This window comes from Anthonomus grandis, chromosome 3 (genome assembly GCF_022605725.1).
Source record: "Anthonomus grandis grandis chromosome 3, icAntGran1.3, whole genome shotgun sequence".
NCBI lineage: Eukaryota > Metazoa > Arthropoda > Insecta > Coleoptera > Curculionidae > Anthonomus > Anthonomus grandis.
Genome location: NC_065548.1, coordinates 5922913 through 5948172, shown reverse-complemented (window position 1 = coordinate 5948172; position 25260 = coordinate 5922913). Strand labels below are relative to the sequence as shown.

Below are 25260 nucleotides of genomic sequence, written 5' to 3'. Positions count from 1 at the left end.
ATTAGTTAAGAGCCTTCTACTTACATATAATAAAATAGATACCTTAGTAGTGATGTTCAGGAGTAATTTTTAGAAAACTGTCTTTTTTTTGGGATCCGTACTTGGTATATTTACCACTTATTCCAGTATAGGCATGCATCATTATAATTTAAAACAATTATTTAATTTTAAACTAAATTGAATAAATTTTTATCAATATCATTTGTGATTTGTTAAAAGGTCGTCCACAATAAACAGATGTGGTTTTTTTGTGGCTAAAATTAATGCAATTATTTAAATTAATTATACATTTTTAAATAAAATCGCGGCTTCCCTAAGCAATATCCGTCCTTGTTTATCGTATAAGAATAGAACGAGAACGAGATAGTTACGACCACTATTGATGTATATTATCGTTTATAAAATTATTCTTTCGATTTCAGGGTTGGCTACATTTTCTTTAGCGTTCAGGGTTGTTATTTATTTTTGAATATACAATTTATTTTTTTAACACCAAATAAATGCCGATATCGTATATTTTTAAAGATTTTTACTCATGTACTAAAACAACAACATTTCTGAGGTACCATTACGGGTTTGAAAAGTACATAGTAACTAATGTTTAATAATAATAAACCCACTATTATAATACATAACTGATTTCTCACTAACGAGCTCATACTATATTTGTGTTCTATGCCCCTTCTTAACTTAAAAGACCTTAAAAGGTAAATTAAGTTTTGTCGCATTCATATTTTAGGCGATGAGATGTTGACTGAAGCACGATGAACCGTTAAAAAAATTTAATGACTGTTAAGGTCAGTACTAATGACAAGGATGGAAAGAAAATTAATTTTTCTTGTTCTTCATTAGAAAAACTAAGTTTTCTCTATGGGGTAATGAATATACGCTTTGATATATTAAAGTAGCTTTTGTAATTACTGTTATATGATAATCAGCCAATTGTATAGCAAATCTATTGTACTAATTTGAGTTGACTTTATGAATAAACTAAATTATTGACCCTAAACACCTAAAAATGGAAAACAAATTTTCAGTAATAAACATCCCTGAACCACCTGAAGTTGAAACCTCCAATAACTTTGCAAAGTCCGATAAAATCAACAAAAACCGTCGAGTGATAATTGCGAAAACATGTTTGCATTTCGTAAAATGGTGTTTACATTGAATTTTATTTCGCGCGATTCACGTTTAATCTGCGGTACAACAGGGCAGGTGAAATATTTGCAGAAAGCAGCCAAAAGCAGCATGTGGTGAATATTTTTCTGCATTTTAGGAACTTTATTTGATCGTGCGGTGACAGGTGTGCTTTAAAATACGATAGAAGTAAGCATTAAATGCTACTTTCATTTGATGTTTTACCAAGTGATGGCTTGTTCTTAACAATGTGCCATAAATATATTATACTTATCTATAAAGGATTCCATATAAAAGAGACATAAAAAACATGTTGTCGTCGCATGTAACAAAATAATAATAAATAATAAGAGACAAGTTGCATTCGCGTACGTCGACAAATAAAAATCTGAATTTAAAATCTCGTAGCAGAACGAGATTTATTTTGAGACGGTGGTAGACAAATATTTTCCCCTGGAAAAGTATTTTCTTCCAGATTTACAATTCCGGATAACTGAATTTCGGGCATGAAAGTTTGCGGTTTGAATCCCGGGCAAGTGATAGAAACTTGTTTTAGAACTTTTTCGGGATTTTATTATTCTTTAAGAAAGCGAGCAGTTTGTCCCGGAATATGGGATTGTTTGTGAAGTTAAATAAATCCTAATTTTATCGTCCGGGAGAGGTGGGGGGGCAAAATAGGAGTATAGAACGTCATCTGTATCATAAGGTTTAGAGGCGATGGTTTTTTTTTGGCTTCAGGTAGTTTATTATTGATCCTATACCATACTATTAAAATTTCATGTAAATCTAACACTAAGAAATTTTTAAATAAATAAAAAAGGTAAAATGGGGTGTATAACGTATATTTTCAAAATATTACTTAATTAAAGAAAATTATGAAAAATTGCCGAAAATGCAATTTTTCAGAAGTTTTTTATTCCCTATAATTTTTTTTTAAATTAATTAAATAAAAAAGAATTAAAGCTTTATTAAAAAGTTTGAAATATTTAGATCTTTGCTTGAAAAGACACGTGGGTTTTCTATGGATTAACTCGTCTGAAAGTACTTTCACTTTCAGACAAATCACTCATCTCAGTCTAAATAATTACGAAAAATTGTTTATTTTTGCACAGAACTTCATAAATTAATTAAAAAAAAAACATTTCTTAAAGATTCTGAAAACAGAGTTGATAAATGCAATCGAGCAATTTAAATAATTCAATGACGGTTTTGCTACAAAATTTTCAGAAGATGTAAATAATTAGTTAGTAAGTAGGGAATCAGAAAAACAATTATTTTTTAACTCATGAACCTATAAAATCATTGTGAGAGAAACACGTTTTCACATTTTATAATAAAACAAAATTCGTTCCTTATAGACGAACTGTTAAAAATTAACAATTCAGATCAACATTTTGTCATTACGAGGCAATTGTCTCACTATTTAAAATCAATTAATAAAATAGACCCTGAGTATCACTATTATGCTCAATATTTTATTTTTTATAAGCCAGTAAAATAACAACAAGTTTTTTACCGCTTTTAGGTTAATTAATTAAAAAAAATACTGTCAGGCAAATATTCATATTTGAAAATATCGCTACTAAGACTTTATTACTTAATCACCAATACAAATATCTTTTAATGATAAATGGTAAAAATCGCTCTTGTGATCGACATTTTATTTCTTATAAGCTAGTAAATAAACTTATGTTTTCCAGATTAATATGTTTAAAAAAAAATTGTTTGGAAACTATTTCATTTAAGCTCCTATTTGATAAAACTTGAAAATACCAACTAAAAATTATTATTTTATTATTAAATATGGATAAGAACAATTTTTAGTGAGAAACTAATAAAATGATTACTTAGAGAAAGCTAGTTACTCACCAATAAAAGAGCAAAATTTGTTCTTTACCTTAATTAGTACTTAGATTACTATTCTATTATATCTTGGTAGATTCAAATAAATTATTCTATCTATATAAATAAATTATCTTACAAATAAATAAATCCCAAAAATCACTGATTATACATTTTTACTAATACCAGATTAATATAAATATACCATATGTTAAATATATGTTTTTGTATTAAATATTTATTAATATATATATATATATATATATATATATATATATATATCAAATTAAAATATTAAAATAAACAAATTGTATTATTAGATTGCATATTACGACAAAACCAGCTGTTATTCATGGGTATAATTCTTGAAAACAAATTCTAACTGGTAAGTTGTGTGGGGTGGGTGGGGGGGTAAGGGTAGGGTTAATAATTTTTTTTTTTAGAAAATAATCGCCTGAGAAGAAAATGCTTTTTAAGAAAATCATAAGTGATAAAAAAATCTCTAGATTTTGTATCTATAATTTTCCCTAGAATTTAAGGGTTTTCGAGTAAAACGTGAAAAAACCCTATTTTATTTCTCGAAAGCAAGGCGTATCGCTATGAAAATTGCAGTAGCTGTGCCATTTTTTATCGCAAGTAAGTGCCGTAGCTGTACCATTTTTATCGAAAATTCAGGGTTTTTAAAATAAGTCAATAAGTTTTAAAAACTCACAATAAAATCTATTTATTGTAATAAAGCAACAAGATTGATATCATGCAGAAGAACTGTAAAAGTCACATTTTATTATTTACTTTACAACAATAATTTTTTAGTGGTGAGTCTTTATATAATCAAGAAAATTTTGTCATTATTTCCCATACAATATTTGCATGAGACTGTCTCTACAGATGCCACGTCTTACTCAGTTTCTTAGTCAAGAATAAAAAAATACTTTAAATAACTATCAAGATCACTGTATTATTATTTATATAATTTTTTTAAAAATCTTTTTTCATATTAAAAAAAATATAAAAATTAATGCTGTTAGAACTACTTAAATTACTTTTGTTTGTTTGCTATACATCGGCCGAGTTAATTAATAAATTTTATATAATATTTAGACTGATCGAGACTATAATTCTTCCAATGAAAAATGAAAACATAGATTCAAAAGTTTTTTATCATCTTGTTTTTAATCGAAAAAATTCGTTGGCGTAGATGATTTCTTATCGGCTTATTTATCAATGTTTTTTTCGCATTTGTCGTCTATAAGTTCTATTTTTGGTTCGATTATTAAGGCCAAGACAGGTACATTTTACGAGTTATAGCGAAAAAATACATCGCCAAGTCATAAATGAGCTTAAACGTGAACAATAATTTCTTTACTTGAGGAAGGTCACTCTCAAAGGTTCGTGGCTAACAAATTTGGCAAAGTGATGTCTCTGACTCTCTCACTTGGAATCGTTATCTCCAGAATAATTCACTTAACCATCCGAAACCTTAACATCAAGAAACTTAACTGTGAACCAACTAAATTAAAATGCCTGGAAGAAAATCATCATTTTAAATATTCCAGTTTATGCATTTTACTAATTTTTTTCCATATTGCAGTTTAGGTTCAACATTTACAGAAATAAGCAGCAAATGAGGAAAACCCCAGGCAATTCAGGTCCACAATTCAATTTTTCTCCAAGTGTCTGGAGGAAAATCATTATTTTATTTATTCCAGGCAGTTGATAATTATTTGGATTCAACTGTCTGGCAAAAAATGTGATTTTATGAATACCAGGCACTTTAGGTTCAACATTTAGAGAAATAAGCAAAAAATGAGAAAAATCCCAATGATTTTATGATTCAATTAGTTCAGGTCCACAATTTAATTGTTCTTCAACTATTTGAAAGAAAATCATTATTTTATTTATTCCAGGTAGTCGAGAATTAAGTAGATTCAACTGCCTGGACAAAAAATGTGATTTCATGGATACCAGGCAGTTGAGATTCAACATTTAGAGAAATAAGCAAGAAATGAGGAAAATTCCCAAAGATTTTACAATTCAATAAGTTTAACCTGTTAATAAAAAAAATTGATATCTGTGATTTTGTAGAATTCAGGCAATTCAGGTCTACAAGTCAATTTTTCTCCAAGTGTCTGAAGGAAAATCATTATTTTATTTATTCCAGGCAGTTGATAATTAATTGTATTCAACTGCCTGGAATAAAAATGTGATTTCATGAATACCAGGCAGTTGAGATTCAACATTTAGAGAAATAAGCAAGAAATGAGGAAAATTCCCAAAGATTTTACAATTCAATAAGTTTAACCTGTTAATAAAAAAATTTGATATTTGTGATTTTGTAGAATCCAGGCAATTCAGGTCCACAATTCAATTTTTCTCCAAGTGTCTGGAGGAAAATCATTATTTTATTTAATCCAGGCAGTTGATAATTAATTGTATTGAACTGCCTGGAATAAAAATGTGATTTCATGAATACCAGGCAGTTGAGATTCAACATTTAGAGAAATAAGCAAGAAATGAGGAAAATTCCCAAAGATTTTACAATTCAATAAGTTTAACCTGTTAATAAAAAAATTTGATATTTGTGATTTTGTAGAATCCAGGCAATTCAGGTCCACAATTCAATTTTTCTCCGAGTGTCTGGAGGAAAAATCATTATTTTATTAATTCCAGGCAGTTGATAGTTAATTGTATTCAACTGCCTGGAATAAAAATGTGATTTCATGGATACCAGGCAGTTGAGATTCAAAATATAGAGAAATAAGCAAGAAATGAGGAAACTCCCAATGATTTTACAATTCAATAAGTTTAACCTGTTAATAAAAAAAATTGATATTTGTGATTTTGTAGAATCCAGGCAATTCAGGTCCACAATTCAATTTTTCTCCGAGTGTCTGGAGGAAAATCATTATTTTATTTATTCCAGGCAGTTAATAATTAATTGGATTCAACTGCCTTGAATAAAAATATGATTTTATGGACACTATCAGGCACTTTAGGTTCAACATTTAGAAAAATAAGCAAAAGATGAGGAAAATCCCAATGATTTTATGATTCAATCAGCTCAACTTCTTAATAAAAGATTAGATATTTGTGATTTTGTGAAATTCAGATATTTCAGATCTACAATTCAAATATTCTCCAACTGCCTAGAAGAAAATCATTATTTTATTTATTCCAGGCAGTTGAGAATTAATTAGATTCAACTGCCTGGAAGAAAAATGTGATTTCATGTATACCAGGCACTTCTCAGGAAAATCTCAATGGGTTTGTTGTGGTGATTTTAAATTTCAATCAGTTCAACTGCTAAACAGAGAATTATAACTTGATTTCTGTCATTCTTCATTTTTTTATAGTAGAAGTTTATCCCCAAGATAATAGAGAGATTCTTGTTAAAAAAATTGAGAAAATGAGAAGTTACATAGCATCCCTCACATGGGGCAATATAGCTAGATGATCTGATTCTATTGAACCCCACAAATTGCAGTATATTTTATTATAATAAGTAGGAAATAAGAAATCTACTACATGTCAATGAAAGCTCATTTTATAAAGTTTTTTGGAAAGAATTCCATGGTCCAACTTATCAAAGGCCTTAGCAATATTTGTGTAGATTATATCAAATTGATATTAGCAATTTATAACCTCATATGGGTTTTGCAGAATAGAATAGTGACTGTTGATCCACACTGACAAAAGCGTTGGTATCATTGCAGGTCTTAAAGACCCTAGAAAAGGTGGACAAAAAACTCCAAAAATTTTTGCTTGTTTCCTGACATTGAAAAAATTAGTTGTGTAGTGACAAATTGAAAAGTATACACAAAGTTTCAGTGAAACCAGAAACACAAGCACAAAAGAGGAACACTGTCAAACCGTGCAGTCTCCATAAATTTTTTAAGGATGATATTACATCCACATGATTTAATTCATAAATTTGACTATTTTGAAAAACAGATTGTACATGACTGAAATCGGCAGAGGGATAATATAGAGGCAAGATAAACAATTAATATTGTGGTTCAAAATTCCGGTCTCCTTAAATCCCCCTCGAATTTAGTGTGTAATACCAGCACTTCAAGGAGATATGAGTGATGGTTTCGGAGGTCTCTATCGAATACTGGTCACAGGTTAGAGGTGTATCAGAGCACGCCAACTACAATCTAAGCACAGAGCTTCTAGACTACAACGTATGTAATGTTCTGGGCTGGTATTATGACTAACACTCGCACAGAATTAATTTATATTCAAGGCACAATTACTGGTAACAGATACATTAGGAAGATTCTAACTCCTGGCAAGGAGCTGAATGTTAGTGAGACTTTCGTTTTTATGAATGGTATCGCCCGACCTCACCATACCACAGCTGTAAATGAGTATCAGGGATCGGAAGGCATCAATTTTTTACACTGGCCCACACTATCCCCAGACATGAAGCCCATAGGACATGCTTGATGCGTGCTTTGCTGGGCATTAGTAGCATGCAGAAACTCACCTAGGACGATACAAGAGCTTGTTCATGCTGTCTATGTGTATATTTTATATATTATTTAGATTGATCAGGACTATGATTCTTACAATAAGAAATAATTGCATTTTAATCAGATTATCTAGTTAAATAGTATTAAGACTGATATTAACCAGAAGTAGCATATTTTTGAACATTTCGAATTTATTTCAACCAAAGTTTGGCATCTATAGCGCTAGGAATCCAATACCTTTTTAACAATTCCAGAAAGAAAAAAAACCGTGACGGTTTTACAAACGCCATCATCAATTCGAGCTGATTTTTATGAAATTGCATCGAACGTGAAATTCAAACTCGAATTTGAGAGTGAATCGACTCTAACAAACTGGGGGAGAAAAATGGCAAAAAATTGAAAAAAAAAGGAAAAAACTGGCGGGCAGCAAAAACGTTCTTCGCTCGAAATTATCAGTTACGGGGTCCGACTCGCCGCTCTCGAAAGAAATAAATTTAAAATCGGTCGAGTTTCGAAATCAGTTAAAAGCTTTCGATGATCGGGCGGGGAGGCTCTCGATAGCGGTTAATTGTTTTAGATGGACTATTTTATCCAACCAGGTTAATTTCCATATAAATTTGGTTTCTATGGATGAGTCTATGTGTGCTAGAAAACACGCAACATTGAGTTTTATTTATCATAATTTATTTCGAAAATTTGTACAGTCCCCATTTAACTTGATTAAATGTACCAATTAATAGAAACAAAAATATTAGCTGTAACTGCTTACGCTTGGAAATGGTAGAGGGAATTAGTAATGAAATAAATAAGGTCTAAAAATTACCTTGTTTGTAAAAATAACCTCAAAAGACATTTCGACAAGCCTTAAAATATGCAACATTAATGCAAGGAAATATTTTTTTGTATAAACTTATATGTCCGCAAAAATCATTTTACTTTGGTGAAACTTGGCGACAATAAACTTTATTATGTTCCTAATAGCTGTAAATTTTTTGAGACAAAAAAAATCGAAATAATTTTACTTCTTTTATCAAAAAAAAATTAGTTATATGAACAAATTTTTTATATATTTTAACTAGTAACAACTTTTATTCTAAATATTGAAAAACAATTTTTTTTTACAAAAATGAGCATATTCTGTTAGCTCGTAGAATATCCCTATGATATGAAAAGCAACAAACGAATTAATGAAGCACCTGACATTTATGGTAAATTGATTTTGACGGTGACTAATATTATGCGAAAATGATGTAACTAATTTTTGAGGAACATTCTGGGCTGCAAACATGACTATTGAAAATTTAACCAATTTAAGAGCAATAATAAATAAATAAATAATCTTTATAAAGTACTTGGCTAGTTATTGAAAAATAAAGAATTTTACAAAGCATGTTGTTAGTTATAAAAAATAAACATTATCTTATTAAAAAATTTTAAATAAGGTGCACTCTTTATTATTTCTAGAAGGGAATTAAAGCTGCGAACTCTATAAAATAAAGATTTTTGTGAGGTTGTCGTTTTATCCGACTGTATGTTATAATTTTGCCTGGAACGAATATTATAGTCATGAAAATCTGATCTTTTTTTTTAGAAAATCGTTAAAATTTCTTGGTGATTGTTCATGCTCTAATGACCTGCCCGACAGACAACCAGTTTAATGCCTGTAACATGCTTACTATTGGGGTATATTTATTACAATTCGGGATAATGCACATAACCTTATTTCGCTGCGTTTGCTGTCTATTTATATTTATATTGTTCATAAGTTAATAAAAAGCCTTCTATGAATAATAATTTATTCATCAATGGACCTAATATACAATTAAATTTAAGTAAAAATGAACCCTTACTTTATTGAAATAACCATACCTGCACTGAAAGGGATTAAACAATACAATTATATCAAGTATTAGTACAATCTATAAGTGGTCTAGCAATATAATTTACTATGAGATGACTGGAATTTAAATTACTGAGTAGTTACTTTGAGGCACTTGAGTTAACTTACGAAAACCTTTTAATGAATTAATTATTTATTCCAGGCTCTTGAATTAATTAATAAAATTCTCTGCAAGTGCTCAGGCAACACATCATAAATTATTATCGTTAAATTAAATCTTATAAATTTAGAAAGTTATAATAAAATAAAATCGTTAAAATAAAAAATTCAACCACACCTCAAATATTTTCGTTCATATTAAACAATCCAATAACGCTGTTTTATACTAAATATTTATATATAAGATTATATCAAATTGAAATAAACAATGTTCATAAATTAAATATTAAATATATATTTTCTGCAAAAATATTTTTTTTCATCAACACAACCCTTAACCCCCCACCCACCCCAAACATTTATCCAGTAAGAAATTCTTTTGAAAAATCACCGGTTTTTGTCCGTATTATCCAGTCTAATAGCACTGTTTTTGTATAATAAATATTCATTAATATACCTATATATAATTATATCAAATTTAAAAAAACAAACTGTTATTCATGAGTATTATTTTGAAAAACAATGATTTTTAAAACAATTTCTTACTGGTAAATTGTGTGGGATGGGTGGGCGGTTAAGGGTAGGCCTAATAAATTTTTTTTTTTGTAGAATATAATTTACCGAGAAAAAATGTTAAGAACATTATCGGTGATAGAAAAAATTCATAAAATTTCCTCATCTATACTTTTCTCACATAACCTTAAAACTTTCGAGTAAAACGTGAAAAAACCATATTTTATTTCTCGAAAACAAGGCGTATCGCTAGAAAATTGCAGTAATTGTGCTACTTTTTATCGTAAATAAGTGGAAATTTAGTTTCTTTAGATAAGTCAATAAGTTTAAAAAAATTAAGCTTTTAAGAATGTATTATTTAATGAGAATCCTGTAAATAGTCTGAGTTATCATTGAGTGATTCCTGCTAGAATCGCGAATACAGCTCTTATAGAAAGAACATAATTAAAATGAGCTACTATGTAATAAATGTCATAGAGAACAATTTCAATAGAAGAATTGGCAAGCAACTACAATCCTGTTAATCCTCCTATAGTAAAAAGAAAAATAAATCCTAAGGCTCATAAAGTAGATGGATTAAAAGAAATTTGTGCCCCATAGAATGTTGCTAGTCAACTAAAAATTTTAATTCCTGTAGGAATAGTAATTACTAAAGTTGCTGAAGTAAAATATGCTCATTCATCTATTCCAATAGTAAATATATGATGGATTATTCCTAGTACTCTAAAGGCTTCCTTTTTGCTTTTTCCTGGTTAATAATTTGGGAAATTATTCCAAATCCAGGTAAAATTAAAATGTATACTTCTGAATGTCCAAAAAAAAAGTTATTTAAAGAAAACTAGCTCCTCAATGCATTGTATAAAAGTCTTTAAATAGTAATCAATATAGCATTCTTAAATTTTTAACTTTTATGAAATAATAATTGTATATTATTAACATGGAATAAACCTTCTTGTTAAACGCAAATAAAACATATTTATAGTTGAAGTGCAACCAAAAATGTATACTTGGGATAAAAAATCCCGAACTTTGTATTCAATGGCCCTTTGCTCCAGGCTTTTAAGAGAGAAATTCTTCCAGACAGTTAAAGAAGCTCATTATCATAACAAGTGATTCAGGCAAAATTTTACATGCAACCTAGGTCCAAAGGCCCAAGTAAGAATTTATTCTCTTATATTAGAATATTGAAGCCTAAAAAGTTAATTTTATCCGAATTTCTACCACATGATTTTTAGGCGTTTTTCATGCATTTATAGGCGATTTTTAACTAAATATAATTAGTCACTCAAACACTTTTTAGGCACTTATTTCAGAGTGTAAGTTTTCCAAAAAGAGTTAAAAGAGTCTGGCCTAAACGCATTTACCTTAACTTAAATCAATCACTTAGTTCAGAAATTTATAGTTACTTAATAGTACTGGAATACAAGTTTTAGGGCATGAAAGAATGATTTATGATCTTGGAATAGGCATCTTACATCTCAAGAACTAATGAAGAAAAAAATAGAAAACCAAAAGTTTTATGGTAAACAAAAAGTGCCCTATAAATATTGTCTTAAGGTAACGATCCAGGTAAATTCAAGTTATCCAGGTCCAAAGTCCAAGCAATAATTTATTCTGTATAGTGACTATAAGAGTCTATAAATATAATTTTTTCCAAGAATGTTTAAGATTTATGACCTTTGAAAAAGTGTCTTATATTTTAAAGGGCAAAAATGAAACCAAAAGTTTTATAGTAACCAAAGAGAGCCCTATAAATATTGTATAAGTTAAGTTACAAAACAATCCAGACAAATCCAAGTTATCCAGGTTCAAAGTCTAAGCAATTTATGCTATATAGTGACTATAAGAATCTAAAAATATATTTTTTTCTGAGCATGTTTAGGATTTACGACCTTGGAAAAAGTGTCTTTTATCACAAAGTGCAAAAATGAAATCAAAAGTTTTATAGTAACCAAAAAGTGTCTTATAAATATTGCATTAAGTTACAAAACGCAAAATCCAACACAGGCAAATCCAATTTATCCAGGTCCAAAGTCTAAACAATAATTTATTTTGTATAGTGACTATAAGAGTCTAAAAATTTAATTTTTTTCTGAGCATGCTCAAGATTTATGACCTTGGAAAAAAAGTCCTATATCTCAAGCCCTAATGGAAGTACAAACATAAAACCAAAAGTTTTATGATAACCAAAGAGTGCTCTATAAATACTCTTTTAACGTACAGAACGATCCAGGCAAATCCAAGTTATCCAAGTCCAAGAAAAAAATTTACTCAGTATAAGAATCTAAAAATATAATTTTTGCTTAGTTAAAGAGATATTGGGTAAAAATGGACTCAGCAAGTCAGGCACCCAACTGCCAAGCCACTTAAGTCAAAATATCTGGAAAACCTCTTGACCCATAAAAAAATGCCTAAAAGCAAAATTATAGAACATGAGCCATTCTCTCAAATTGCTCTTAAGACACTTTTTCATAAACCCAACACTTAAGGAGATCAGGCACCCAAGTGCCAAACCACTTAAGTTAAAATATCTCGATAAATATTTGACCTTTAAGAAAATTATTAATAAGCAATATAATACGAAATGACCCATTCATTTAAATTAAATTCAAGAAATATTTTAAATAAATGTTCTTCTAGATTTATAGTTAAAATATTCTGGTCTATATAATGGAGATATTTCAGAGATATTCAGTTCTTTCCTTATGTCTCTTGACCGAACTTATACAATTAAACAATTAAGAACCTTTACTCCCTTATGATTTTAGTTTTTTTACCATTGAGTCATTAATTTTAACACTTTTAGAACTCCTGAAAGGAAGTTAATATACCAAAAATAAAACACTTAAAAAAATACGAATACTATTGCACGTAATTGACTTAATAATCCTATTTGGTTGTCCTCTATCAAAAATTTAAATAGGACTAAACGTTTTAAAACGTCGAATTTTTATTTTTTTTTGATGATTTTAATCCGGTTTTCATTGGGCAATAAAATTTTCAATTTTGGTCCTCGCTCCGATTTTACGAACGCCCAAAAACAAAATAATATTTAATTTGGATGGGGCGCGTGTATATCGAAAAAAGCGCCATTTAAATGTATATTTAATTTTCAACTTGATTAAATATAAATATTTATATTCGGGGGGGATTTGATATTTCGACGATTGAATATTGAATTTTTTTTTAAAGCTCTTATAATGTAGTCCTGGATTTTTGTCATTTTCGAGATAAACGGTTTTATCTGTATTTTTTTTTAAATAAAATTTATTTACGTAACAATATAGAGCATTTTATATGAAGCTAAAGTGAGTCTCAAGCACTATCTAATTTATTAAGAGATGATCATATAAAAAAAGTGAAATAAACTACTAGAGCTATCATATACCCTAAAAGTTTCTCCTAACTAACTCAAACTGAAAGAAATCACGTAAAATCATATCCCAGAAACTTTTAACGTACTTTTTCGAAATAACTTCTCAGTAATACCGAAAGTAAAGAAATCTCGACCTATATATTCCCATTAACTGTCATGGGCCTTAAATAAACTTTCCCCAAAGTTAAACACCGATAAATTATTGACTAGTCCGGCCTGGTTACGAACATTTGCCCCACGTACGTACGTTCCACAAAATAAACATTTATCTTTGAAAATATCAAAACTCAATTTTGTGTTTGAGAAATTGCTTAAAAAAAAAATAACACGATATGTTTTTAAGTAGCGTTAAAGTGGTTGTGAAATTTTCAACTTTTTTTGTAATATGTAAATAGCCTTCGGATATGGGGTGAAAAAATGTGTAGGGCCATTAAAATCGTCTATATCATGTCAAAATCCCCTTGCATCCGTGCCGTCAGCATCATACATCATGAAAATTAATGACCAGACAATGAAATGTTGCATTTATGCACGTGCGACCTGAAAATGTCGAGCGACACATTGCGTTTGTAGACTCTGTTTTTAGTTTTTATTTTATGCTTTTTGGTCGTTTCATTTTTGAATACCTAGTACGAACGTGAAAGCTTTTGGGGGTTTTATTGGGGAAAAATCCTTTAAATAACGATAAATATTTGCCAATTTTGCAAATAAATAGGATTAGAAATTTTTGCACTTTTAGTTGCATTGATTGGGTATTACAAGCATACTTGGCATACTTATTTCTATTCAGACGTTTATTTATGCCTCAGTAAACTTGATATCTCTGCTGTAATTTAGGATAAAATCTTTAAGGCTTCATAATAGTTTCCCAAAGAGTTTATTATAATTTATATGCAGATTCTGTGTTTAATTGCTTAAATTCTGCACCAGTAAGTTTGTATATAATTAATTAAAATGTTTGTTTATTTTCTCGACTTATCACAGTAGCAAAATATTTTTAAAAATCCTAAAAGAGTGACTTAGATGCAGTACTAATATAGTACCAGCATTAAGCAAAATTTTACTATTTGAAGAATTTTTTAAACTTTATTACCTATAAAAGTAGCATTTTAAGTTATTTCATCTTTACACTTCTGGGTATGAATATAATTCGACATTAAATGCATATAAATTTTACAATTATATCCTGTTTGGTTATGCCAATAATTTATTATTAAATGTCTTTATACTTCTATAAATTATTTTTTTACCCAATTATATAAAAGGCAGTATTTCTATAACATTCTTTATGATATGTCAACGGATGGTGGTATAAAATGTATATCTTCAAAAGATCACTTAATTTATATTTTATAAAGGTTTAACGTTTGACTATGAAATACCATAGATTGTACATAAAATACAACAAAAAATTGGTCGGTTTGGAAAAAGGATTTTGGTCATTTTAAAAAAATCCTAATATTTAGTACAAATGTCCTCAAAAATTATTTTTTTTATTTAAAAAAGTTTTATATATATTTACTGATCTTATAAATTATGACAAATATGACCAACATTTTACATCTACAACGACTAATGTAAAATTTACAAATACATATTTATTTAAAAAATATTAAATAGTAAATTTACAAGTAATAGGAATCTGGGCACCAGACCGTATTAAGTTATGCATAATATTCACATTTATTAATAAAGTTTAACCTGCTTAAGGTGAAATGGAAAGAAAGTGGCGCAGGTTTAGAACATCAAATAAAAGTGATTTTATTTCAGAACAATTACCGACGTTTTGGTTTTTATTTAGACCATCTTCAGGGCTATTTCTGTTTAAAAAATCAGCTCATATCCAGTAATGAAATAAGTGTTGGGCTGTACATCTACGTTTTAAAGTTTAATTTAAAAAAAAATTAAATAAATTTTATCCATAATACAGAAAGTGAAAATCACTAAAATTCTGAAACAAAAGTGACATTAAATTAAAAATTACTGTAAAAGCCTGAAAGTCGCCCGAAAATCATGAAAAATATAATTCATGTTATGCTATACAAAAAAAGAAGAAAAAAAAGCAGCAATGACAATGACAGAAACAGGTGAGAGAGCTCGCTGACGTAAAGAGAAAATGAATTAAACTGATGAGAAGCTGCGAGGAAGTTCGTTCACGTGAATATAAAAATAATTTTAACAGCCAAAGACAGAAACCAGAGACAGGAAAGAAAGATTACTGACGTAATGAGAATATTTATAAAAAAATTTAACAGAAATTATTGCAGAAAAAAAGAAAATAGTTCGGTAACGTAAAGAGAGAATTAATTTAGTTGCTGAGAAATTATTAAATAGTCTTGAAAAAGCTTGCCGGCGTAAAGAAAAATTAAATTAAGAAAGAGAGAGAGAGAGAGAAAAAGGAAGACTGAAGTTGATGTGAAGCAACAAATTTATAGACGTATAAATATTCATAAAATTAAGTAAGTCTTTTATATAGTTGGTTTGTTAATCAAGTTTTTTGCATTTAATTTCTTAAATGGAGAAAATGTATTATGTTCATATCACAGTTCGTTGACGTAAAGTGAAAATTATATTAATTGATGAAGAATTATCATATGGGTTAATTAAATATTAATAAAAGAAAAACTACCTTAAATTAATTTTAAAAATAAGAAATCACTTTAATTGAAGAGAAATTTCGGTGACGTAAATAAAAATTAAATTAAGGGAAAGAGAGAGGCTGAGGTTGGCGTGGAGCAATAAATTTATGTACGTGGAAATAATCATGAAACTGCTAAACCCTTTTACATAATTGGTCCTTCGAGCCAATTTGTCGCGCTTAATTTCGCGAATAGATGAAACAATAGCATGTTTGTATTACAGTTCGCTGACGTAAAGAGAAAATTATTTCATCATAAGAAATTATTAAATGGTCTCGAAAAGTTTGCTCAAAAAAATAACAGACAATGATAGAAAGAGACCAAAGAGTTCGTCGACGTAAAGAATAATTAGTTTAAATTTATTTAAAAAATTAGAAATGACTTTAATTGAACAGAAAATTGGCTGTTGTAAATAAAAATTAAAGTAAGGGAGAGAGAGAGAGAGAGAAAGAGGCTGAAGTCCATGTGGAGGAACAAATTCATGTACGTGAAAATAATCATCAAACTACTTAACCCTTTTACATAATTGGTACTTCAAGCCAGTTTTTCGCGTTTAATTTCGCCAACAGAGACAAATATATCATGCTCGTATTATAGTTTGCTGACGTATAGAGAAAATGAATTTAATTAATAAGTTAGTAAATTAGTGTGAAAAAAAAATTTAATGACAGAGAGAAAACAGAAAGGTCGCTGACGTAAAGAGAAAATTACTTTAAATTTGTTTAAAGAGAAAAGTGCTGACGTAAATAAGAATCAAATTAAGACCGAGAGAGAGAGAGACTGAAGTTGAAGTAATGTAATAATTTTATATACGCGGAAATAATAAAATATTGCTGTTTTTTTTTTAATTAATTGGTACAAAAAGATTAGTTATAAGAACCAATTAACTCTTTCATTAAAAATAAAATTATTTAATTAATTTCAATTTTAAACAGTGGAACGAATTTTTTTTTTATAAAATAATTTATTGGACGAATTTAAACAAATATGGGCAAAATTTTGCCTTGACCAATACAGAATTACGAATATATAATTTTCTAACATGACATTTAAAAAAAAATCAAAGTAAAATTAATGAATAATATAAAAGTCATATTTTATTAAGTTATGCATAATATTTATATTAAAAGCGCGTATGTAATAAAACATTTTATTGTTTTTATATATATTTTTAATTTTGGCGCTGACATATATTTAAAAAATTATATAACTGAATAGTAAATAATTTATATCAGGCGAAAACATTACTCTGCTATACAAGATGACATCAAATATCTTATTTAATTTCCAAGCAGTTTTTGCAAATCAATTCAGTTTTTAGCAAGAATATTTTATATATGGAAAATCACTTAAAAAACCATAAAAGCTACATTCACCATTCATTAATTTAACCTTTAAAACCAATTCCTCCTCTAAAAAATCCAATTAAATTAAAAGAGAGAAATACTGAAGTTGACGTGAAGCAATAATTTTATACATATATGTAGAAATAATAAAGAATTGTTGTTTTTTAAAATTAATTAGTTCTAAAAGACCAAATCTAAAAACGAATAAACTCGCTCAACAAAGACAAAAAAATTAATGGATTTTGATTTTAAATAGTTACATATATTTTTTTTCTATAAAATAAATTGTTAGACGAAATTCAGGCAAATGTTGGTAAAATTTTATCTTTACAACATCCAATACTGAATTTACAAATATACATTTTTTTAGCATTACATTTCAAAAAACTTCAAAGCAAAATTAATGAATAATATAAACGTCACGGCCAGATCCTATTAAGTTATGCATAATATTCATAATAATAATCAGAAACAAAGAAAATCAATTTTTTTTTTGCTGGTATCAGATTTAAAGTAAGCAAGTAACATCTTCTGCTTAAATTAAAGTAGTTATATACGGCTAGACCTTAATTAATAAAAGACTATTATTAATATTATATATATTTTTTTAAATTTTGTCTTTTAAAATGTATGCATTATATTCTTTTAGAAAAATTAATATAAGTTCCAAATTGGTACATATTTACAAAAATATATAATTAATTAGTTAATTATTGTATATATTTTGCGAGAACATTGCTCTGCTATATAAAATGGACACAATTTTCCTATTTAATTTCCAACAAGTTTTTCAATCTATTCAATTTTAAGCAACGATTATTTACATATATAAGAAAAACCACTGAAAAAGGCTACATTCATCATTCATCAATTATACTCTTTAAAACTAATACCTACCTAAAAAGAATCTTCAAAAAAAAGAAAAACGATTAACCCAAATCCTCGGACGTAAATTGAAACAGCGATGTACAGCGTCCGTCGTACGCGTCGTCAAAATCCCCCGTAAACCGTAGCTGAGTTCAGCTCCGGTAAAAGTTAAACAAAGACTAAACGTTGAGCCCTTTTCGCTTACCATCCGGAGCTGCATGGCGCTGGTAAGGGATATCCAGTGGCCTTAGACCACGCCCACGTGATGTCCCAAGGGAAATTGCTAATAATATTTAAATTAAATGGGTTAGGAGGCCGGTTTTTCTCCCGGAACGTGTCGAAGTTTTCGGGATTATCGGTCCGCTTATGTGGTTTATTTGACATCGAATTTTTTTAAATTGAATTTTGGTTTTATTGCATTCTTGGGTCCTCTTTGTGTGTGTTTCTTTTACGTTTTTGATTTGTGTTAATAAATGTTTTTCTTCTGTTGCCACCAGAATCAAAAATGTAAATTTCTTTAAGTCAAGAAGTTTTAGCTTAAGCAATTAAAGAAAAAATTAAAATTTCAAATCGCCACCCCAATCAAGCAACTCCGCTAATCCTATGCGCATAATTTCCTTAATAGACCGTTAATAGGACCAGTTTACTTATTCTGTTAGCAATCAGGCTTCAACCGCGAGCCCTTAGGACCGGAATTTCATTTTGGGACCCTTCTTCATCCCCCTTGCCCCCTAACCTAAACTCAAGCAGCCGCTGTTTAATTTTCGCGTTCCTAACTAAGTTTAAACACGACAAGTATGTCGCTGACGTATTACGTGTGTATCTTGCCTAAAATTATTATCTTTTAAGGTCATTGCTGCAAGCTGTTTTACACCTGGAGGCTGTTTTAGTAGCTAGAAATGGCGGGTGTTAAGTTATGAAAGGGTAGAGAGGTGGTTTTAGTCAAGTTTTTAAGGTGTTTTTTAGCATTTAGCAATATTGTCAGGCATATTTCAAATAGTTTTATAATTTTAAGTCTTCCTAGCATTGTCAAAAATTTAGAAGAAGCACTAGATTTATCCATAAAATTACATTGTAAATGAGCAGCAATGGACAGAATAGATCTGTATAATAATTACAACATATAGAGCATCATGTGGTAATTTTGAGCTTTTTGTTGAGTGCTTGGCTTCTGTATTTGACTTGGTACCAAAAGATATTTTGTATGTAATTTTAAATAGAGATTTTAATACTTAGAGGCTATGACCTGGAGAGGCAGGTGTTTGTTAAAACGAATGCAATAAGCTGTATAGGTAAGATTTTCTAATAAGTTAAAATACGCAACAAATGTTTTTGATTCCTTCTTGTCCAACCATGGTGATTTTGACATTATGTTCTTGATACCGAAGGTAGGGAAGTTAACCAAATTTTTTAATACGCTGAAGAAGTGAAATTTAATTTTTATACCGTCATTAAGTAATGTGGCCCCAGAAAATCATTACACTTATTTAGCTGTGTATTTACGTGTTGCTCAAATTGCTTTGCACATCAAATAATTTTTTCCTTCTGTAATAAATATAGTAGGTCTATCATCAGACAGTAAATTAGAATCGTGTATAAAAAACCAACAGTAATATCACATGGAATGAAAAGTTTTTTTTATAATTTTTCTAACTTCGAAAGAACAATAGTCGATTTCGATAGAATGAAAAATCCAAAATAGTATCACTGAACCTTCTATTTAATTTGTTCAGATTGGCTTGGGAATTGACGATAAGTGCTCTTCAAATGCAAGGAACTTTATATTTTGTATGCAGCAACTGAGTTTATTATTGATTTTCGAGTGTTTGTCTCATTTTAGGTCTGTTTTGTTTGGTCTTATTGTTGTCCTTAAACTTCGATGATATTTCTCAATACATTCGAAAAATAATTTATTCTGTAATATTATCCAGGTTAAGGGAAATACATTTCACATTCTCTAAATTTTCGAGACATCTTGAAAAAATTGACATAGGATTTTTTATGTTATTTAAGTATACAGGGTGTTTCAATTTCGACCCTCAACATGAAAATTTTAAACTCTATAAGAGATACGAAGATGGTTAAATGACAGCAAACTTTTAAGTTTAGCAATGTGCTGTATAAAAAAATAAATAATTCAGAATAGTTCCGAAGATATTCGAAACAATGTATCACAAGTAATAATTATTGTGTTGTAAAAACCCAATTTTTTTGAAAAAACTAATAATAATTATAGAAAGATTTACAGGCGTGTTGAGGAACTTTCAGAAAAGAAACATTATCAATATTTAATCTCTTCTTCAACAAATAGACAAAAGGAATGTTGGAACATCATCAACCAGTTCCGTGGAACAACTGTATCGATTAAATTATTTAAAAGACCAATATCCAGACTCAGTTTATCTGGCAACAACAAACAAATAAAAAATGTAAAAGATATTCAGGGAAATGAAAAATAAGCTTAGGCTGGTATGATATTTCATTGAAGATCTGTCAGTATTTACCTGATCAAGCTCACTTTCTGAGGCAATTAACCACTTATTTTCCACTGTTAATTTTCCTAAGATAATTTGTCTAAAGACCACCACTGCTATCCCAATTCCAAAGAATGAAGAAAGAATTAGTTAGGAGGAAAATTTTGGGTCAATTCCAATTCTACAGACCCTTTCAAAAATCGTAGAAAAAATAGTAAAGAAGAGAATGTTGTCATGAAGTACGCAGCTAAGTTCAAGTGACGTGACTATACATCTGATTTCTATTTGACTGTAAAAACCTTATAAGCTTAAACTTATGTCTTATGAGATTAAACCGTGTATTATTACAAATTCAACATTAGAATATAAATGTAATTTATAAGCCGGGTTGACATTTATCCATAGCAGATCCACTCACTCTCTAGGGGATACGAATTTAAAAACTAATTTAAATACCGAATATACAGGTAAATTTGATTAAAATACTGAGGCACAAGTATTGTTAATAGAGTCTAGCCTTCCAGTTGTAGACAAAACAAATTTAAGAATTAAAAACTGTAATACAAAATGCACTTATGCAACGCATAAGCGACATTAAGAAGGGTTGTCTAAATAATTTATTTTAAATAAATCCAGATTTAATACAATTTTATTCAAATAGATTTAAGAGAACATTTTGCAATGACTTATTGTATAAAAATAAAAAACTAATAATTTTTAAATCAATGCAACTCGCAAATTTTACTAATCTACGTAAAAGTCATTTAGCAAAAGAAAACCCAAAAGCTAGAGCAAGGTATCTCTATTCTATCTCTATTCTTGGCCCCTAATGTCCAGAGACATTGATAATTTAATTCTAAATTTTAGCACATCTATACTCAAGAGATTATCGAAAATAACCTTTAATTTATGATAACGTTCCTGTAAGAGCATGGCAAAAAATTGATATAGATTTAGAGAAAAGAGATAAGGATCAGGTGACGTGACTTTTTAGTGAACTCTACATTTATTTGAATAAGGAAGAGATGGCTGCAGCAGTATTCTATGATTTGTCAAAAGCTTTTGGCTGCATCGTGTTAAATAAGGTTATAATTCATCATGTTAAATTAAGATAAATTACTACTGTCTATTATATTTTAGCTTTGTATTTGTCTTTCGTCTCTGTGACATGACTACTTTAGCAGATACCTAAATATTTCTGTTATTTGAATTTGATTGTTTGTTATCGAATTTTTCTGCCATTAATTTTTGGACTTTTCTGTAATTTAAGTTATTACTCTTTTAACATTTTTGAGTTTGATGTGTTTGGATAACAAACATTTTTAAAAAAATATCATGCATATCTTACGACATTTATCAAATCCAAGCAAAATTTTACATAAAGTCATTTTTGATTCCAAAACATGCTTAAATATCGTATTCCAATATCACAGGAACTTTAAAAATCAATATAATCAATATCCCGATAAATATCGAAAAATCGATGAATACCGTCAAAGTGGGTGACTTGAAATCAGAGGGTGAAGTAAAAAAAATTTCGCCGTCGAACATATAAATAAATAAATAAATAAATAAATAAGGTCTTTCTTAAGTCAAACAAAGTTACAAAATTTTTTTTTTATAACAAATAATAATATACAAAATATTGTAATTTAAATAGTACAGGAATGGCGAAGTCTAGCAAATAAATGCTATTCTACTTAACCATGTGCATGTACCTATGCTTACTAAAAGTAAGAGAAGAAAAAAAGAGAATCAATCCCTAAACTGTTAGCCATATTACAAACAAAAACATAACAGAGCCATTCAATACACCATTTCCAGTATCAATGTGAGGGGAGACCCATATACAGTTCTGAACAATCTATGAAGCAGCAGCGAGAAGCGTCTTAAAGATACAAAAAAAAGAACAAAAATAAATCAGATCATAAATTCACTAGACGATTTTGTGTATCTAAAAGAAATTTTTTTTTTTTTTTTTTTTTTTTTTTTTTTTATCACCTAAATGCAAGGGAGAACGCTGCATAGGCATTGCCGCGCATTTGACTTTGGTACATGTTTACTTTTAGGCTAAAACTTGTCGCGCCATTCTGAATTAGTGTGCCGTAGCCGTAGGTCAAAGTATCTAATAAAAATTGTTGATTTTTTGAACCTCTAGAACTTTTACTTCTGAGCCATAGTTGGAATTCAGTCAAAGGAATGAATATTTAATATTAGATGGAAAAAATAGTTTTTTTGAAGATGTCATCACAGTTTTGCTTTAAAAAATTGTTTCAATTTTTTTTTTATTTTTTTAGCTTTTGATTATATTTTTAGGGTGACTTGAAAAATCATGCCACAGAAATATAAAAAGAAAATTGGCGGACGGAGATATGTGAATTATACAAATGACAACCTAACATGCCTGGAAAAGATTGGTGCACGGACTTTCTTACAAGGCCTAAAGATGTATTAAAGGTTCGTTTGGCTGAAAATATAATAAGATCTAGGGCAGGTGTATCAAGAAAAGTTTTATATGAATATTTTGATAAATTAAAAGTTTCTCTCAAAGACGTATCACGGAGAATTTAATAAACTATGACAAAACAAATTTTGTTGATGATCCCGGAAAGCCTAAAGTTGTTATACGAAGAACTATGAAGCACGCAGAGAAAGTTTGTGATTCCACCAAGTCTGCCCACTCAGTCATGTTCTTTGTAACAGCGGCTGGACTTTTGTTACCTCAATACGTTGTCTACAAATCTGAAAATTTGTGGTCCACTTGGACTCAAAGTGGCCCTGAAGGTTGTAATTACAACCACAGCAAGTCTGGGTGGTTCGATCAAAGTTTGTTTGAGGATTGGTTCTTCAAGATCATTGTTCCTTATTATAGACGTCTAGATGGCCCAAAAGCTATCATTGGGGATAATATAGCAAGTCACTTATCAGAGGCTGTAATAAAAATATGCAAGGAAGAAAATATTAGATTCATTTTCTTACCAGCAAACAGTACCCATTTGACACAACCTCTTGATGTGTCCTACTTCAGACCAATCAAGATTGCCTGGCGACAGCAGCTAAAAAAATGGAAAATGTCAAATCCAGGTGTACTACAGAAAGATCATTTTCCCCGAGTTCTGAACAGGACAATCAAATCGATTGCTCTCACAGTTAGTAAAAATATCAAATCTGGATTTGAGGCTACAGGTTAATATCTACTTAACCGAGATAAGGTCCTTGTTAAAGTCCCAGACGACAATGAGACTGACGCCAATAATAGCGTTACATCATTAGTTGCAGAGTCAGTTACATCTCTTTTTAAGGAATCCAGATTAAAAGAACCGCGAGCCAAACAAATCAACCGTAAGAAATGGGTAGTGGCGCCCGGAGAAAGCGTTACAGATTAAAAGATTTTAAGCTCTTCGGAATGGGAAAAAGAAACTATAATCGAGCTAAAAGAAGATATATTGTCAAATAAAGGATCAGAGGAACTTGAAGATATTGAGCTGCCCTGCTTTGTAAACCCAGTGCAAGAAAACAAATATATTAACTCGGAAAACTTATAAAAAGTCGAGAAAGCGCAAATCGCTCTAGACAACTTGGTCGAAGGGGACTTTTCATCTTGGTAGAGTTTACTACACTAAAGAAAAAGCAACAGGAAGTTTCAGCGTCCTGAAGAGTTAAGGAGAGGAGCACTAAAATTTATTTTTTAAAAACAATGTTAAATTAGAATAGTGTTTAAGCTATATTTAGTTTATATTTTTTATATAAAATAAAGTTTTATAATTGATACAACCAAAGAAATTAGTTTTAATTTACTAATTTTGTTTCTATACACTCTTTAGAGCGGGTGACTTTCATTTTAAACGACTTTAAAGACACCCGTATTGCGGGTGACTTGAAATTTTCTGTTTATTATTTTTTTTGAAAACTAAAAAAAATTTGAAAGTTTTTTTCCGATGTATATATTCCCCAAACTTATGTGCAAGTTTTCCATTTATTTTCGCAAACCAATTTTTTATTCTGTGTCTCGTAGAGGGATAAACATGTCAAAATTGTTATCAAGTCACCCGCATTGACGGTACTTATAATGATTGATGCACATTAGATCACTGGTCAATGAGAAAAAGTATAGTTTTTACTTTGCGAAAAAAACATACCAATATTCCAGTGATAAATAAATAAGTGTGAATTAATAAATAAATTGTTTTTTAGTGATGGGATTTTTGTAAAAACATGTTAGTGAAATACATGAATGAGAAGAAAAGGTTGTCAAAAAAATTTGCTAAAAAAATATCCCCTTATATTTTCTTATAATTATATTTAAGAAATACTTTTGTCGAAACAGCATTAAATGCAACTGTACTTATTACAGAATTTTTCATTGTTTAGGAATCCTTGTATTTTTTTTTTAAGAAGCCACAGAACTTATTGTAAAGAACTTGACAGCATTGAGAAGTCCTTGGGTGCTACCAGGTTATAGTGACGCCATTAACATGTTACTTTTACAGCATTAAGGCTTGATAATATTTTTGTTTTACGATTTTTCTTATTAAACTTGATATCGGTTGGAACTACCTATGTTTTACTCTGGAATATTATAAATTATTTAA

General features: G+C 29.3%; 1 protein-coding gene across 5 annotated transcripts in view; it reads right to left on the bottom strand.

Annotated features, from left to right (window-relative positions):
- The window catches only part of LOC126733954 (Kv channel-interacting protein 1-like), a 300096-nt gene that overhangs the window by 221203 nt on the left and 53633 nt on the right, over positions 1–25260 (bottom strand). The window contains exon 1 of one of the 5 annotated variants that reach the window (XM_050437447.1): positions 18225–18362. The exons of the other annotated variants lie outside the window; for them this stretch is intronic. The gene's annotated coding sequence lies outside the window, so the exon portion shown is untranslated. Of the gene's footprint in view, positions 1–18224; positions 18363–25260 lie in introns of those variants that run through there. 5 annotated transcript variants of the gene reach the window in all.